The 16924-nt window shown below is 33.7% G+C and overlaps 1 long non-coding RNA gene across 1 annotated transcript; it reads right to left on the reverse strand.

Annotated features, from left to right (window-relative positions):
* Nucleotides 1–1992: 1992 nt before the first annotated feature.
* LOC127557910 (uncharacterized) lies at nt 1993–6195 on the reverse strand. The gene is made up of 3 exons (XR_007952656.1): nt 5534–6195; nt 3120–3169; nt 1993–2122 (listed from the first exon to the last, which is right to left on the reverse strand). It is a non-coding gene; the product is annotated as an uncharacterized LOC127557910 (long non-coding RNA).
* Nucleotides 6196–16924: the final 10729 nt, after the last annotated feature.

Raw genomic sequence — 16924 nt, forward strand, 5'->3', positions numbered from 1 at the left:
TGTATTAAATATATAAGAACAACAACTATTCCCCAATACTTAGGTGGTCAAACTATATAAACAAGGCATTTCCCAAAGGAAAAAAAAAATCAAGCAAATTTAACAAGAAGTAAAAATGCTCAAAAAAGCAAACAAGAAAAAATTCATATTATGACCACTCTGCAGTTCCAAGCCATATAATCTAAAATAAAGTATAATGACAATTTAGTGAAGGTATCCTGGGAGAAAGGCACATGAATCCTATATTGGTAGATCTGTGGTTTACTATAGCCATTTTGGAAGTCAATTAGCAACTACTGTTATCACTACCTTTCAGATCATTAAAGTGTAGATAAACTATCACTCAGCGATATCTCTCCTAATAATATATCCCAAGGAGACAGAACAAAGAGGGAAAGAACACACACACACACACACACACACACACACACAATATCCATAGCAGTATTTTTATTATAATAAAGAATAAAAAAAAAAGGAGAGGCTATCAATTGGGGAACTACTTAGGAATCATGAAATATGCATATAATGGAACATTGTTGTATTATTAAAAAAGACAAAAGGAATAGATTTAGAGAAACTGGGGTTAGGGTGGGGGTTGTATTAACTGATACAGAATGAAGTGAGCAGGACAGGAAAATAATTTATGCTATATGATATATCAACACTGCACAGTTTTGAAGGATTTAAAATTTTTGATCAATGCAAGGAACACCACAGTTTCAAAGGGCTGACGAAGCATCCTTCCCACCTCTTGAAGAATTTTCCTATATGACCAATATGTAGAGTTGTTTTTATTTGATTTTGCTTATTTACTGTTGGTGATTAAAAAAATTCTCCATCAGAATTGGTAAGGAGGGGGTGGCAGTGCTAGTGATGTCCTCTAGTCCCCCCATCTCCAAAGAAAAATGAGTCAGCTAAGAATTTTTAAAAAATATGCAGAAGAGAATAGAATTGGGTTCAGAGAGAAAAACACAAAATGAGGACAACTTTGGAATTAACATATTGAATTTAATGATCTACTTTTAAAAATAAGTTGTATATAATGGAGATTTCTGATTTCATATACAATTCCCTTTTAAAAGTTTTCTCTGTAGGTAATATTCATTTCATGTTTGATGTTAAGTTCTGAATAACAACCTCAAAAAAATAAAAAAAGAAAACCTCATCAGAGCCATGAAAATAAATTATTTCACTTGGGCAAAAAAGTCAAAGTAGATACAGCACAGAAAAGAGTTTGATCAGTGTATAGTTAGGAAACAGCAAAAGAAAAATCTGATTGGATATCCTCTCAGTGGGAGAGAAGTTCTAAAGAAATTAAAAAATGGTATAGTGATGAAAGGGAATGGTGGCCCAGAGTCAGGCTTCTATTCACTGAATAGTGAAGCCTAGTGAAAAACCAGGGATCCATTTTCTAGACTGACATGTCCCTTCCATTCAAATGCTCCTGATCTCAGTTTAGTTCTGGTGCTGCTCAAAGTTATTTGGATTAGTAACAAAATCAAGTCACTGTTATGAGGGAGAGCTTTAAAATTTGAATCTTTACATTGTGAGATTACATTTTCTCCTCATCAGCTCTTATAACCTATAATCTTCCAGGTAACTTCATTTTCTATTAGTAGCTCTGATTCATTTAGAATCCAGGGAACAACATTCCATAACCAGAATAAGCTAAACACCCCAAATCTCATCATCATTCTGATTGACTCAGTTTTAGATCATCAACACCTTATCATTTCCTCTCCCCTCTGATTTGAGGGCTGAATGCTAGAGCATGAAAATCCTTCAAACTCCTTCCTGTATAGGATTCTGAAATTTTAAAACTTTCCAGGTAACTCCACTTTTCAATAGTATCTTTGTTTAGTTTGAACTATACAGATCATCACCAGGATTTAGTAGGACCTTGGTGATCCATCCTTTGCTTTTCAGTTTCTTTTTGTGTGTTGTCTTCTTTCAGGATATTGCAATATAATGAAGAATTTGGGAGAAAATATTAGACCACTTACCAAACTGAAGGTCCTGCAGAACCATTATGCTGATCTCTTTGTTGCACGTCTATGAAACTTGCACAGATCCATCCCAGGAAACTGAATTGCTTCCATTTGAAAATTTTGAAGATCACCTGGCAGGATAAAGTACTGGAAACTGAGATCCTTTCTTGAGCTCAATTGCCAAGCATTCAAATTCTTCTGCAGAGAGCATAATTCTGACGAGTTGGCTGTATTGTTCTAATGCCAATTGTACAGTTGTCTAAAAGACTGCTTTATGAAGAACTCACAGAAGGAAAATACTCACACGATGGTCAGAAGAAGCAATACAGGGAGATTCTCAAAGTATCTCTAAAGAATTTTGGAATTGATTGCATGATGTGGGAGATGCTGGCAAAGAAAATACCCAGCATGGAGTGCTCCCATCAAAGAAAAAAAAATGTGAACTCTGAGTGAAGCAGAATTGCAGTAGTTCAAAAGAAATGTGAGATATACACATTTAGAGGTAGCTAAACTCCAAAGTTCACATTATTTGTGTCTGACTAGAGCTGAGCTCACATTGAAATGATCAACTACAGTTAGACATACTGTAACTTGACTCATACAGAGATATCAAAGTGGTCCTCTTCAAGAATGAGGACAATAATCAATTAACCAAGCTCTTTGAAGGCAGAGATTGTTTTTTTTAAAATTTGTATTTCCAGTGCTTAAGTACAGCTGGATGGCAAAGTGGATATAATGCCAGCCCCTGGAGTCAGGAAGATTCATCTTCCTGAATTCAAATTTGACCTCAGACATTTACTGTGTGACATCAGACAAATCACTTACTCTTTTTGGCCTCAGTTTTCTCATCTTTAAAATGAGCTGGAGAAGGAAATGGGAAACCACTCCAGTATCTTTGCCAAGAAAACCTATTTAAGGTCATGAATAGTTGAACACAACTGAAATGACTCAATCCCCGGCACTTAGTACAGTACAGGAGATTGCCTTATAAATGTTTATTGAATTTAATCTAGTCCATGTGACCTATTTCCCACAAGGCATGAAAAATGAAGTATTTTTTAAACATTTACTATGTGTAGATTTTGCTGGTATAGAGCAGTGAGTTCAAATGTGGTCTCAGATACTTACTAGCTATGTAACCCTGGATACTTTGACCTTGTTTGCCTCTGTTTTCTGACCTGTAAAATGAGATGGAGAAGGAAATAGCAAATTTCTCCAGAATCGTTGCCAAGAAAACCCCAAATGGGGTCTCAAGAGTTAGACATGACTGAAAAATGCCAAAGCAATAAATGTGCTAAAGTACTGTTGAATGTTGGGGATAAAATAGAAAAAGAGATTCTCTGCTTTCAAGAACTCATATTCTAATGGAGAAGGCAATCCATATGATATATTTCACCTGCAAGTCAATAGAAACTTTAGAATATACACTGTGATTCTGAATCTACTACGTCTGGTTCAAAATTTCCTCTGGCTACCAAGGAATATGTCTCATTATCGTCACCTAATAAAAACTTCCCAAAGGTTACATAGACATAGATAGTAAACTATATATACATTTTCTTCATACTGAGCATCAAGCTGAGTGCCTTACCAGCTTTGGACTGAATCAGAATAAGAAGTATGACATTCCCTCTCACGCCCAGATCTTAATAACATGACCAAAAGGGTTAAATGAGAAAGGAAAGCTGCTGGGAGAATGTTCAATAATGCATTCATTTAGATACACAGATTGGCTGTTTTCAGATGCTTTGGTATTTGTTAAAGATGCGCCAAGTTAAAAAAAAAATCAATTATTAACCAAGTTAAGGCAGCCCAAAAATCATAAGATTAGCGACTTCAATTTGAAAGTAAAAAACTGCAAATAAACTGCATTTATAACTTCAATTTGAAAGTAAAAAACTGCAAATAAACTGCATTTATAATATAAGAAGAGGTAGTTATCTCATACCTCCTACACTGCAAATCTACCAAGAATTCTAATTCTTCTAAATTGTCTTTCCACTTTCTTCCATGAAATTGTGTTTCAAAATCATTTCAATCAATAAAGATTACGGAAAATATAGCAATTTTGATCTCATGTAATGATAAAATATAGCACTGCATCATAGTGGGACCTCAATTATCTGATATGCATAGGGATTGAAGAGTAGTGTAGATGGTTGAATTTTTATGGATAATTGAATTTATTCAAACAATCATAAAATGAAGTTCAACATTTTTTTTAAGAGACAGATCTTTAAACTTTTCTTTCAGTATTGCTAGTAAATATTTGGTCATAACTGAAGAATATAATTTACTCTATGTATTTATCTGTCTTTTATATGTGCTGTAAAATTTTTCAGACTTTGGCAAAATATTAGTAGCAATTGTATTGCCTTTTCATAACTCATTGCTATGGCAAACTGTTGTTCTTAACTATTTCTCTGCTCAAAACCTTTCAGTGGCTTCCCAGTACCAACCAAATAAATTATGAATTCCTCATCCTGGCTTTCAAGAATTTCCAATATTTTTCCAGAGTTATCTCATACCCAGTAGGAACCAGAGGAAGAAAGCAGTATTACTGGTAGCCTCCTGCTAAGCGATAATGAGGCAACCATTTGTCAACATAGAATTAACAATAGAGAGAGCTGGTATTTTCACAGAGATATATACAAGATGTGAAGAAGAAATCTCAAGAATTGTCAAACCTGATGGCTCCATCAAGTGATATATGTGGAGACGTGATATTGCCCAAATAATCCTGGAAATTGTTGCTAAGGATTATTAAAACATGGTCAAGAAACCGATTTTTTAAACACAGGTGGTGGTCTTACCAGTGGCAACAATTGAAAACTGCTTAGTAAATCACAAAGTGCTACTGAAATGCAAGATGTCATCAGCTCATAGGAAGCCTATTAATAATATGAAGCCATATTAATAAAATTGATAATGTCGGGATAAGTAATTGTGGAAGTATATTGTGCTAAAAGCTAACAGGCCTAAAAATTATCAAATATATGTGTATGAAATGACATAGCATAAAGAAAAAGTAAAGAAAAGGTAGGTGAATTATAAAAAGACATTGGTGTTGATTTAACAATATTGAGAGGGTTTTAATATTCTTCTTGGAGATAAATTCAACAGAAAGGTCAGGAAAGAAACATTGGAAAAGACCCTAACTACAGTTTTAAGCTATAAAAGCTTAACACTTCATCAACGCTTAAAATTGCCCTATGATTTTTGAGGGCATATTATATTAAAGAACAACAATAGAACATATAGGACGGTGCTGGGAGGAAGTGGGTGTGGAGGGTGGGGGAAGAAATCCACAAAGCTCCAGGGGACTTCAAATTCCCAAGTATTGGCGGCCAGCCTGTGCCCTGGAAGTCGCGGGGGAGGGGTGGTGGGGTGGTGGAGGAGAGAACCAGGAAGCACTTTCTCTAGCACTTGGGTGCAGTAGCAGCCAGGGAGAACCAACTCTTGGGAACCTCCCTCTCCCTGACCGCTGGTCCCAGTTCCTCCCATTACAGGATATTAGCATCTTGGGCAGCAGAGGATCCGACCTGTACGAGGTTTGTTGGCCCCCAGCATCTCTCCTCAGAATGAGTAGAGTTTTTTCTTCCGGCCTTCCCGACTTTCTTCCTGTCTATGTCTTTCTTCCCCAGGCGCAACGGAGCAAGCATTGTGCCACCCACTTTAAAAGTGATGGAGCAGCCGGTAATTGAAAGAGAACTGGTGCCGGGCTGCGTTTATTTCTGCCTGGAGTCATTATTGCGTCACTGGTTTGAAACGTTTCCGGGATGGGCAGAGCGCCTCCTAGAGGCAGCCTTGGCGTGGTCCACGGATGGTGTCGCTTTACTGAAGATTTTTTTTTTAGGGCGGGCCTTGTCTGGGTTCTCCTTTTTCTTCGATCCTTTTTTTTTTTTCCTTTTTCTTTCTCACTTCCTTTCTTCAACAGACTCTGAAACTTCAGAAAGGTGGTGGTAGAGAGAGAACGTGTTATTAGGAAAAAGATTTATTGATATGAGTACTTAATGTATCTTGGAATATTCCAAGTTCAGAGGCAGAAGAAAGATCATTCTAGAAAAGTTACCAATGAGAGCCAAAGAGGGAGCCAGCTACTTGGTCGGCTAGGTGGAGTCTGGGACAGATCTTGGGCACTGAGAAAGATCGAGTTCAATTTCGACTTCACACAGAATGCTTTATTAATCTAGGCAAATCACTTATTTACACTTAGCCTCCTCATCTGTAAAATGGGGATCATAATATAATACCTTCCAGGGTTATATTATTCTATGCCTGATACACAGTTGGTGCATAATAAATTTTCAGATTGAATTGTGAGGATCAAAATGAGAAAACATTTTGTAAAGTACTTTGCAAACCTCATAGTTAAATTCAGGGTGTCCCCAAAGTATTAGTTATTTTAAACCTGTTTAAACATAAGTAAGACTTGGAATACCCTCCCCCCCTTTTTTAATTTTTAATTGTATTTTATTTTTCCAAATATATACAAAAATAATTTTTAACATTCCCTTTGCAGGGAACACCCTATTTTCAACAACATTAAACTTAAGTCTTAGTTATCCTAATAGAGTTGAGCCCCCAAAATATTAATTTCCTCCAGGTTTAGATTTCTTCCTCACATTCTCCAGTAGTCTATAGGTCTCTCAGTTTGGAGAGATTATATTTGAAGTTAGAATATGGGAGTGGGGAATGACATCAAGGTGCTGAAGGTTCCTAATGAAATTTTAAGTAAATTATGGACATTGTATGTGCTTGGAGATGAGTAATGAAGGTACGGTAAGTTCCTATTCAGGCTGTAAGGCACTATAGAGAGTAGAAGAGCTGGTTTACCTGTTTATCTGTCAGATCTATGAATAAGGGAAGAATTTAGAACCAACAAGATTAAAGCATTAAGAAATGTAAAATTGATAATTTTGATATACCAATGCAATGAAAATTAGAAGGAAAGCAGAAAACTGGATAAAACCTGTTTATAGCAAGTATCTCTGATAAAGATCTCATTTTTTCACCCACACTTAACACCATATACCAAGATAAGATCAAAATGGGTCCATGACCTAGGCATAAAGAACAAGATTATAAATAAATTAGAGGAACATAGAATAGTTTATCTCTCAGACTTGTGGAGGAGAAAGAAATTTGTGACCAAAGATGAACTAGAGACCATTACTGATCACAAAATAGAAAATTTTGATTACATCAAATTAAAAAGCCTTTGTACAAACAAAACTAATGCAAACAAGATTAGAAGGGAAGCAACAAACTGGGAAAACATCTTCACAGTTAAAGGTTCTGATAAAGGCCTCATTTCCAAAATATATAGAGAACTGACTCAAATTTATAAGAAATCAAGCCATTCTCCAATTGATAAATGGTCAAAGGATATGAACAGACAATTTTCAGAGGATGAAATTGAAACTATTACCACTCATATGAAAGAGTGTTCCAAATCACTATTGATCAGAGAAATGCAAATTAAGACAACTCTGAGATACCACTACACACCTGTCAGATTGGCTAAGATGACAGGAAAAAATAATGATGAATGTTGGAGGGAATGCGGGAAAACTGGGACACTGATGCATTGTTGGTGGAGTTGTGAATGAATCCAACCATTCTGGAGAGCAATCTGGAATTATGCCCAAAAAATTATCAAATTGTGCATACCCTTTGATCCAGCAGTGTTTCTATTGGGCTTATATCCCAAAGAAATACTAAAGAAGGGAAAGGGACCTGTATGTGCCAAAATGTTTGTAGCAGCCCTGTTTGTAGTGGCTAGAAACTGGAAAATGAATGGATGCCCATCAATTGGAGAATGGCTGGGTAAATTGTGGTATATGAATGTTATGGAATATTATTGTTCTGTAAGAAATGACCAGCAGGATGAATACAGAGAGGACTGGCGAGACTTACATGAACTGATGCTAAGTGAAATGAGCAGAACCAGGAGTTCATTATACACTTCAACAACGATATTGTATGAGGACATATTTTGATGGAAGTGGATTTCTTTGACAAAGAGACCTAACTGAGTTTCAATTGATAAATGATGGACAAAAGCAGCTACACCCAAAGAAAGAACACTGGGAAACGAATGTGAACTATCTGCATTTTAGTTTTTCTTCCCGGGTTATTTATACCTTCTGAATCCAATTCTCCCTATGCAACAAGAGAACTGTTCGGTTCTGCAAACATATATTGTATCTAGGATATACTGCAACATATCCAACATATAAAGGACTGCTTGCCATCTAGGGGAGGGGGTGGAGGGAGGGAGGGGAAAAAAATCGGAACAGAAACGAGTGCAAGGGATAATGTTGTAAAAAAAATTACCCAGGCATGGATTCTGTCAATATAAAGTAGTTATTAAAATTTAAAAAAAAAAAAGGACTTTAAAAAAAAAGATCTCATTTTTCAAATTTATATGAGTACATGTCATTTTCCAAGTAATAAAATGGTCAGTTTGACCATTTGAACAGGTGGTTTTTAAATAAAAGAAACCAAAGTTATATATTGTCATGTGAAAAAAATGCTCTGTCACTTTTGATTAGAGAAATATAAATTAAAACTAAAAGGCACTATGTCAAACTGTCAGACTGTCTAATATGACAAAGAAGAAAAGTTATAAATAATGAAGGGGATGTGGGAAAATTGAACATTAATACACTGTTAGTAGAGTTGTGAACTCATTCAACCATTCTGGAGAGCTATTTGTAACTATGCCTAAAGGACTATAAAATAGTGCTTAGGTTGCTCGGTCTATATTCCAGAAAGATTTTTTAAAAAGAGGTAGGAAAGAACCTATTGGTAAAAAATATTTGTAGCAGTTCTTATTGTGGTAGCAAAAATTTGGAAATTGAGGGAAATAACCATCAGTTGGGGAAAGGCTAAAGTCAGTATATGATTGTAATAGAGTAAAATATATTTGTAAAGTGTTTAGTACCTAGCACATAGTCGTTCTGTTGTGTCTAACACCATAAACAAAGAATGCCAGGTGCTTCTATCCTCCGCTGTGTTTCATCTTTGTTCAAATTCATGTTCATTGTTCCTCTGCTTTCCCCTTTTCCTTTTGCCTTTAAATTTCTCCAACATCAAGATCTTTTCCAAGAGTCTTATCTTCTTGTTACATGGCCAAACTACTTAAGATTCAGCTTCTGTAGTTGAACTTCCAGTGAATTAATTTTTTAAAAATTGAGTGATTTCATCTCCTTGATGTCCATGGGACTCCCAAAAGTCTTCTCCAGCACCGCAGTTCAAAAAAACATAAATTCTGTGTTGCTCAGCTTTCCTTATGGTACAACCATCTCTCAAAGCTGTACATTGCTACTGGAAAAACCATAACTTTGACTACAGGGACCTCCATTGACACGATGATATCTCTACTTTTTAGTACGTTATCCAGATTTGCCATAGCTTTCCTTCCAAGGAACAAGAATCTTTTAATTTCTTGGCTGTCTGCAATTATCTTTGAGCTTAAGAATATAAAATGTCACTGCTTCCATTTTTCTCCCTCTGTCAGCAAGTAATGAAACCAGTTGCTAACATCTTAGTTTCTTTGATATTAATCTTCAAGTCAGCTTTTATACTCTTCTTTCTTTTCCTCATTAAGAGGCTTCTTATTTCTTCACTTTCTGCCATCAAAGTGTCATCATCTGCAAGAAATTATCGCACATAGTAGGTGCTATGTAAATATTTATTCCCTTCTTCTTTCACTTCTCTCCCAAGGAATATTGTGTAGAAAGTGTTACATAAATGTCATCCTACTCTTATTAAATAAAATACAGACTTCTTGAGAGATTTTTTTAACAATCCTAGCTAGCACAGACAGTGCTTAGGGGTTTAATAGATGTCTATTGTTTTGAATGATGGAACAAAGGAAGTTAAGAGATTATTTAGTAGTCTGTCTACCTAAAATTCAGACTCAAGCACTTGGGGTCAGAAAATCTGAGTTTGAATCTTCCTTAGACACTTTCCAGATGTATCAGATGGGTCATATAATCCCTTTAAGCCTCAGTTTCCACATTTGTAAAATGCGACTCATAAAGTACCCATCTTACAAGGTTGTTAAGAGAATCAAATGAAACAATATGTATGTAAAACACTTTGTAAATCTTAGAGTGTTGTATGAATATTATCTATTCTTTTAATACTATTATCAAATAAATAGAGCTTGAGAGATGCTTTTTGAAAACAAATTTAAAAAAGCAGAAATAAAAGAAGAAATACCATTAAAGATTATGCTATAAAATGCAACAAATATAGTTAAGTGTAAACTAAAAATAAAAAATGAAATGCAAATATAATAATGATACTATATAATGAATGTGCTAATAGGAATTATGAAAAACTACAAAATTATGAGAAAAACAAGGATAGCTATTAGAAAACATGTTAAAATTTATGAGTCATCTAAGACTTATCAAAATATAATTTTCTCTGAAAACTCATATTAATAAAATAAAAAACAGTACAAATGAACTATAAACACAAAAATAAATATAAAAAACTCTTGAAAAGTCTATGAGAAAAAGAGAAAATTGAAGAGAGAATGACAACAGAACTGATAAAATTATGTTCTATTAAAAAAGAAATAAAAGTTATAAAAAAAACTTAAGACCTAAAATGAAGAGTTCACAAAAAGAGAGGAAATGTTTACAAACATCACAAATAGCTACATACAATTAGAAAAGCAGCAAAACTGAGAACTCAAAATAAATTGACTATAACTTTAAAAAAGAACAAGAAATAATAATCTTATAAAGCCTAATCTTAGAAAAAAAAATTAAGACAATGTAATTGAAAAAGAAAAAAAAAACCTGCTCCAGGTAGATTTATAAGAGAATTCTATCAAACATTTAAAGAGCCATGCATGTCTGCTATAAAAATTAATCTGAAAGAGATATAAAGCATTTTTTAAAATTCCTTTTGTGAACCAGATAAAATCCCAATCCTAAAACAAAGGAAAAAAGATAAAGCAGATAAAGAGAACAAAAGACAAATCTCATTAATGAATATTTGTACAAAATAAATAAAATTCTAATAAGAAGACCACGGCAATATATCCAGAAAGTAATGTGTTATGACAAAATTGGATTTGTACAAGGGATGTGAGGATTAAAATGCAATATGAGAAAAACAATATAATCACATAAACAATGAAAATAATATAAATGTTTATATGAGTAGACATAGAAAGATGTCTTTGAAATATAGCATTCATTAAAAATTCTAAAAAGCATAGCCATACAATTTTACTTTAACATGATCAGAAGTGTATATTAAAAGCCAAAAGAGAGAATGTTTTGCAATGGAGAAACACTAGGAACTTTCTTAATACAAATAAGGGTTAAGGATATTCTTTGCTCCAATATCACTTGAAATAATACTAGAGATGCTAACTATTGAAATAAAACAAGAATTAATTGTATTAATTATATAAACATCAGCAAAGAGGGGAAATTTTATTTAAAACATAATGGTTAACTTAGAAAATCAGCAAAGAATCTAATCACAATCAAGTTTTTTTTTTAATGCATTTTGCATTCCTATGTATGAAATGGGCTTTGTTGATATAAAAACAGATGAAAAAGAGAAGCTTATCTTCAGTAAAATATCAATATATAAAACAAGACTATAAAATCATTGTTTTTATACTCTACTGGCAGATACCATAAAGAAAGGATTATTTTAATAATGATATAGCTATCCTTTATATAGTATTTTAAGATTTACAAAATGTTTATTTTATTTGATTCTCACAACAATCCTCAGAGGTATTGGTATTAGACTGATTTCTAGATGAGAAATAGAGCACATTCAATACAGGCCTGATATTCAGAAGATTCATCTTCATGAGTTCAGATCTGGCCTCAGATACTTACTAGTGTATGACACTGTGCTGTTTGTTTCCTCATCTGTAAAATAAAATGGAGCAAGAAATGGCAAACCATGTCATTATTTTTGCCATGAAAACCTAAAATGATGTCATGAAGAGTTGAACAGAGCTGAAAAAAGTAGTTTTAAATCTGATCTAAGGGGGGAAAAACATTTAGAATGGCCCATAACTAGAATTAATTGCCATTGATGATAATGGGATGTTTCTCATTGGATTTCTTCAGTGGAAAAAAATAATTTTATGGTAGGTATATGACAGAAGGAATCTATTCAGGTAGAGGTGGAACTAGATAAGCTTTGTACTCCCTTAAAATTGTAGAGTCCTATAAAGAATATACAGGTACCAGTGTGAAAGTCATTTTGAAAAGGAAACAAGCTGGCCTCAGAGGAAAAAAAGAGTGAAAAGATAAAAGAATGAAAAGATATAACACTAAAGTAAGTCTGAGAATTATGTCTTTCTTGCATTATTTCATCTTTCCCACGTAGGGATTTTTCTTCTATAAAAAAATGGAGCATAAAAAACTATCTTGAACTTTCACCTTCTCCTTGAGGAAAAGATTCAACTTGCAGTTAAAGCATTTTTATCTATTGGACATGTGTAATAGTAACTGGACATGTGTATAACACTGTAAGATAGGCAAAGGTCTTCATATATTTTAGCCCAACTGATCCTCATATAGTACTATGAGTAAAGGAAACTTATATTATTATGTACATTTAAAAGATGAAGAAATTGAAACTCGGAGAACTTAAATGATTTGCCCCAAGTCACAATTAATCAGTGTCTGTTAAATCCAGATTTTCTTGACTATGTTCAGTGCATTACCAATATGGTAGATCCCTTGAACAGTTTCTTTAATACTGAATCTAGGGTGTAACTATTTCTCTATAGAACTTCCTGCAAAATTGAACTGGTTGCTTCTCTGACAATATTCCTACAGGCTCTTGCTGACTATGCGATAGAATTTCTGGCTTAAATCAACTAGAAAGTGAGGAAAAACTATGAGGATTTTTTGGATGAAGCCAAAAATGTCCCTAATGAAGAAAGGATTAGAATGTTCCATTGGTGATGATAAGCCAGTTGTATGAAGCTATAGTATGAAATGTTGAGTTGTGGACTCATTGATAGAATAAACTCAATGCATTAGAAGCTGGAATGGTGCATCAAAATTAAAGAACAAATGGAAAGATGATACCTGGGGGCTTCTGACTATTTTACCATATCCAAATCAGAAGTGAAAATCCTTCCTTGCCAAAAATTTCCCTCTTAATCTGCAGTCAATTTAGGTTTCAGATATGATGACAACAGTACATTAAGGTGGAGTTCAGGGGACAATTCAAGGGTTTCATCTAGTTATGTTAGCATAGGGTCTAAAGTTTTGGTTCCTAAAGATATTCTAAAGATTTATTTATCCTAAAGATATTATTAGCCCTTACATAAGGGCTAATAACTTACTTTCAAAAACTTTTGGATGTCTTAATAAAATAAACATGTGTAGAGTTTAATCAGTGCTGCAAAATATAGGCAGAAGTGATGGTAGCGGCTTTTAAACCCCACATATTTCCACATATTTTGTATCACTACCACATTTCATGGGTCTATCCATATTCTCCCGAGGCTTATTACATGATTTGGGATCCTTTTTATTTAAATTTTTATTCCTTCAATTTTGCAGAATAACTCAAGTACTTAGATTTTTAAATCAAAGTCTGAGGTTCTTAAAACAAGATATGTTCTAGATTAGGAGTTCTGAACTATATTGTGTGGTCCAGGACTTTTGGATGAAATTTATATACTTATCATAATGGTTGATACCTACATTCATCATTACACAAAATGTTAAATTTCAATTAGAGGTTAGCAAAAATAAAGATATGCTTTTTTATCATCCAAATTTATGAACCTTCTGAAATCTTAAGGCCAGGCCAAAAAACTTTTCATTAGATGTTACCACCCAATCTTATCCAACATTCCAACATTCAAAAGATTATGTAAAACCAAGTTCATAAAATGGTAGAAAATCATGGCAATGTTTCATAACCCTAAAAAGCATTACTCATAAAGTCATCAGAAGTAGAAGACCCTACTTTCATACATTAAAAATAGTCAAGTATCCCAAAACTTGATTCAGAAAACAGCCTTCTGGAAAAAAGATTATTGGGAAAGGAAAAGTGAGTGACTTTTTGGATTAACTGGATAATGGATTGTTCCAGTGGATATTTTATTGCAACAAAATTCTTGCATTTCCCTCTATTTGCCAATCCATTGGGTCATTAGTTGGGCATTCAGTTAAGCAATATTATAAAATCAAAGGATTACATAGTTAAGAGTTATCAGAAATATAACTAATATAAACTCAACTTTCTGAATGAGGAACCCAAGAACCAGAGAGATTAAATGACTTCTCCAAGATCATTCATATCTCTACTATATAAGTAGCAGAAATGGGATTCAAATAGAGATCATTTTAAATTTTTTTTAAACTCAATATTCCTTTAACTGCTTTTAATGTTTCTTCCCTAATAGCCTGCTGTGCAATCATCTCTCTTTGGTCAGAAGCTAGACTCATTCAGCCAGTTTTATTTTTCTTTATGACTTTCCCTGCCAACCCTTCACCCCATAACTGAGTTTCCTACATGTTTTTGAACACTAAAAAGTATATGTTTGGGGTATGAACAAGATACAATTCAGAAGAAGATTAAAGTCAACTGAGTTTGACAAGACTGGGAAGAATATCTAAAAATTCTTTTTATATACTTCATTTTAGACTGGCTATTTCCTTTAAAAGTCATGAGCCAGAATTTAGAAGATATTGACACATTCTATAATAGTATTCTTATTCTGTTAGAGCCAGGAAATATTTAATTTAACAAATCTCATATTAATTGTAACCAAAACCTTCCCCCAAAGCTATAGGGACAAAATCTTAGCAATATGCATCTTTAATAAGAGCTTAGTACCTAAAATATAAGGAAACTACTAGAAATGAAGTCAAGAATTTTCCTGATTGGATAAATGGCTGAAGTATATGAACAAATATGTTTTATAAGGACAACAAATTAACAACCATACATAAGACAATTTCAAAGAGAAATGCAAATCCAAACAACATTGAGATTTTTACTTTGAAGTCAAGACAATTGTGAAAAGTGACAAAATATAGGAATAATCAGAATTGGAGGTGCTATGGAAAGACAGACACAATATACTGTTGTCAATTTGTGGATTCTGGAGTTGTAAATTGATCTAATAAATTTGGAAAGCAGTCTGGGATTGTGCTAAGTAAGGGACCAAAAAAAAAAACCTCCCTTTTCATCGAGAGATCTCACTACAAGATATATATTCCAAAGTGGTTAAGATTAGAAAGATTCAATATGCTTCAAAATATTCATAGTATTAATGGGTTGTAAACAAACTAATTGCCCAAGGGAAATTGAGTTATATGATTGTTGGAATATTATCATGCTATAACAAACAATGAATATGGAGGCTATAGAAAAGCATTGGAAGACTTACTTGAATTGTTGCAAAGTAAAGTAAACAAACCAACATGTGCCATGATTACAATCATGTCAAAGAAAGAAACAAAAATAAAAATATTGTTTTAATACTGTTTAATAGTGACCAAGCTAAAAGTGACCCCAAAGAAGAGATGAAAAGATTAGCTTCTATCTCTTATTTTCACAGATATGTGCCTGTAGATACAGACTATTTTATATAGGGTCAGATTCAGCTAAAGTGTTGGGTAGAATTAAGGGACTGTTTCACTTTTCTTTTTTATCCTTTGTTATAGGGGATGACACTCTTAGTCTCTTTGTGTGTGTGTGTGTGTGTGTGTGTGTGTGTGTGTGTGTGTTTGAGAAGAGGGTTTATTTGGGAATAGACATGAAATAAAAACAAAAGAGAGCAATAATAATATTTTTTTAATTAAGGGAAAAATTCCCCAGAATCCTCAAAGCCCTTAAAGCCACATAATACTGAGTAATCTGTCAGATTGAGTCAGTCAGTAAATAAACATTTATTTTGCACTTTACTATGTGCCAGGCACTATGCTAACTTCTGGGAATACAAAATATGTGTAAAATCAAAGAATTTTTTTTCTTCAAGGAGTTTGCTAACTAATAGGGGAGGAAAGCACACATAAAGAACTTTAAAATGGAAAAAGTTACAATAAAGAAGCCCAAGAAAGTCTAAAAACAATGGAAATGGGGGTGGGGATGGGGGAGGGGAAGCTGTGCTGAACCGTTTCCTTAAAATAGAAGCCCTGGAACTCATAACTATGACCTCCAATCAGAGAGTCCAGTCAGAGGGCAATGGGTTTCTTATGAAGTATGGTACCAGGAAGATTCAACCTTGCAAAATAAGGAAATTTCTCAGTAACAAATTTCCTGGAGAAGAAGTCCCAACATAGTGTACCTAGAACTAAATAATGACCACTTTTCGGATTTATCAACTGAGAGATCAGTAAGACAACTTGACATCCTGGAATTAGAAGTCCCAAAATTAAATGTCCAGTAATAACTGTGAAAGTTTCTAGTATTTTGGTAAATATACCTGAGAAGGAAAATTAATTTTTCTCCCAAGACTCAATTTCCAGCTGAAACATTCTGTTTATTATAGATAAAAACCTGGACCAAAGATTGAATTCTCAATTGTTGCTGACCCACCTCTTGCTGAAGAATAGTACCCTATATATATAAACAGAGACTGCTTTAGAGAGCCCATACTAGTTGCCAATTCTATATAGCTAGAGGACGGGAACTTATTGGAAGTGCTCAAAGATTATAGATTACAGTATGTACACTTATGTGATGAGCGGTTTAGCATAGCCATCTTTCTGCCAAATTAATTTTTGAATCTAAAGCTTAAATAGCCTTCTCTTGAGATAGTTTCTCATCCCAAATGACATTATTATCCATGCTATTTATGTCTTTTGACTTTTAGCAGCATTTTGGCTACAATGATATTTATTTTCACTAGCTTCAGCAGAAAGGCTGCTATCTGTAGACTTTTATGATAGTAATTATTATAA

This window comes from Antechinus flavipes, chromosome 3 (genome assembly GCF_016432865.1).
Source record: "Antechinus flavipes isolate AdamAnt ecotype Samford, QLD, Australia chromosome 3, AdamAnt_v2, whole genome shotgun sequence".
Lineage (NCBI taxonomy): Eukaryota > Metazoa > Chordata > Mammalia > Dasyuromorphia > Dasyuridae > Antechinus > Antechinus flavipes.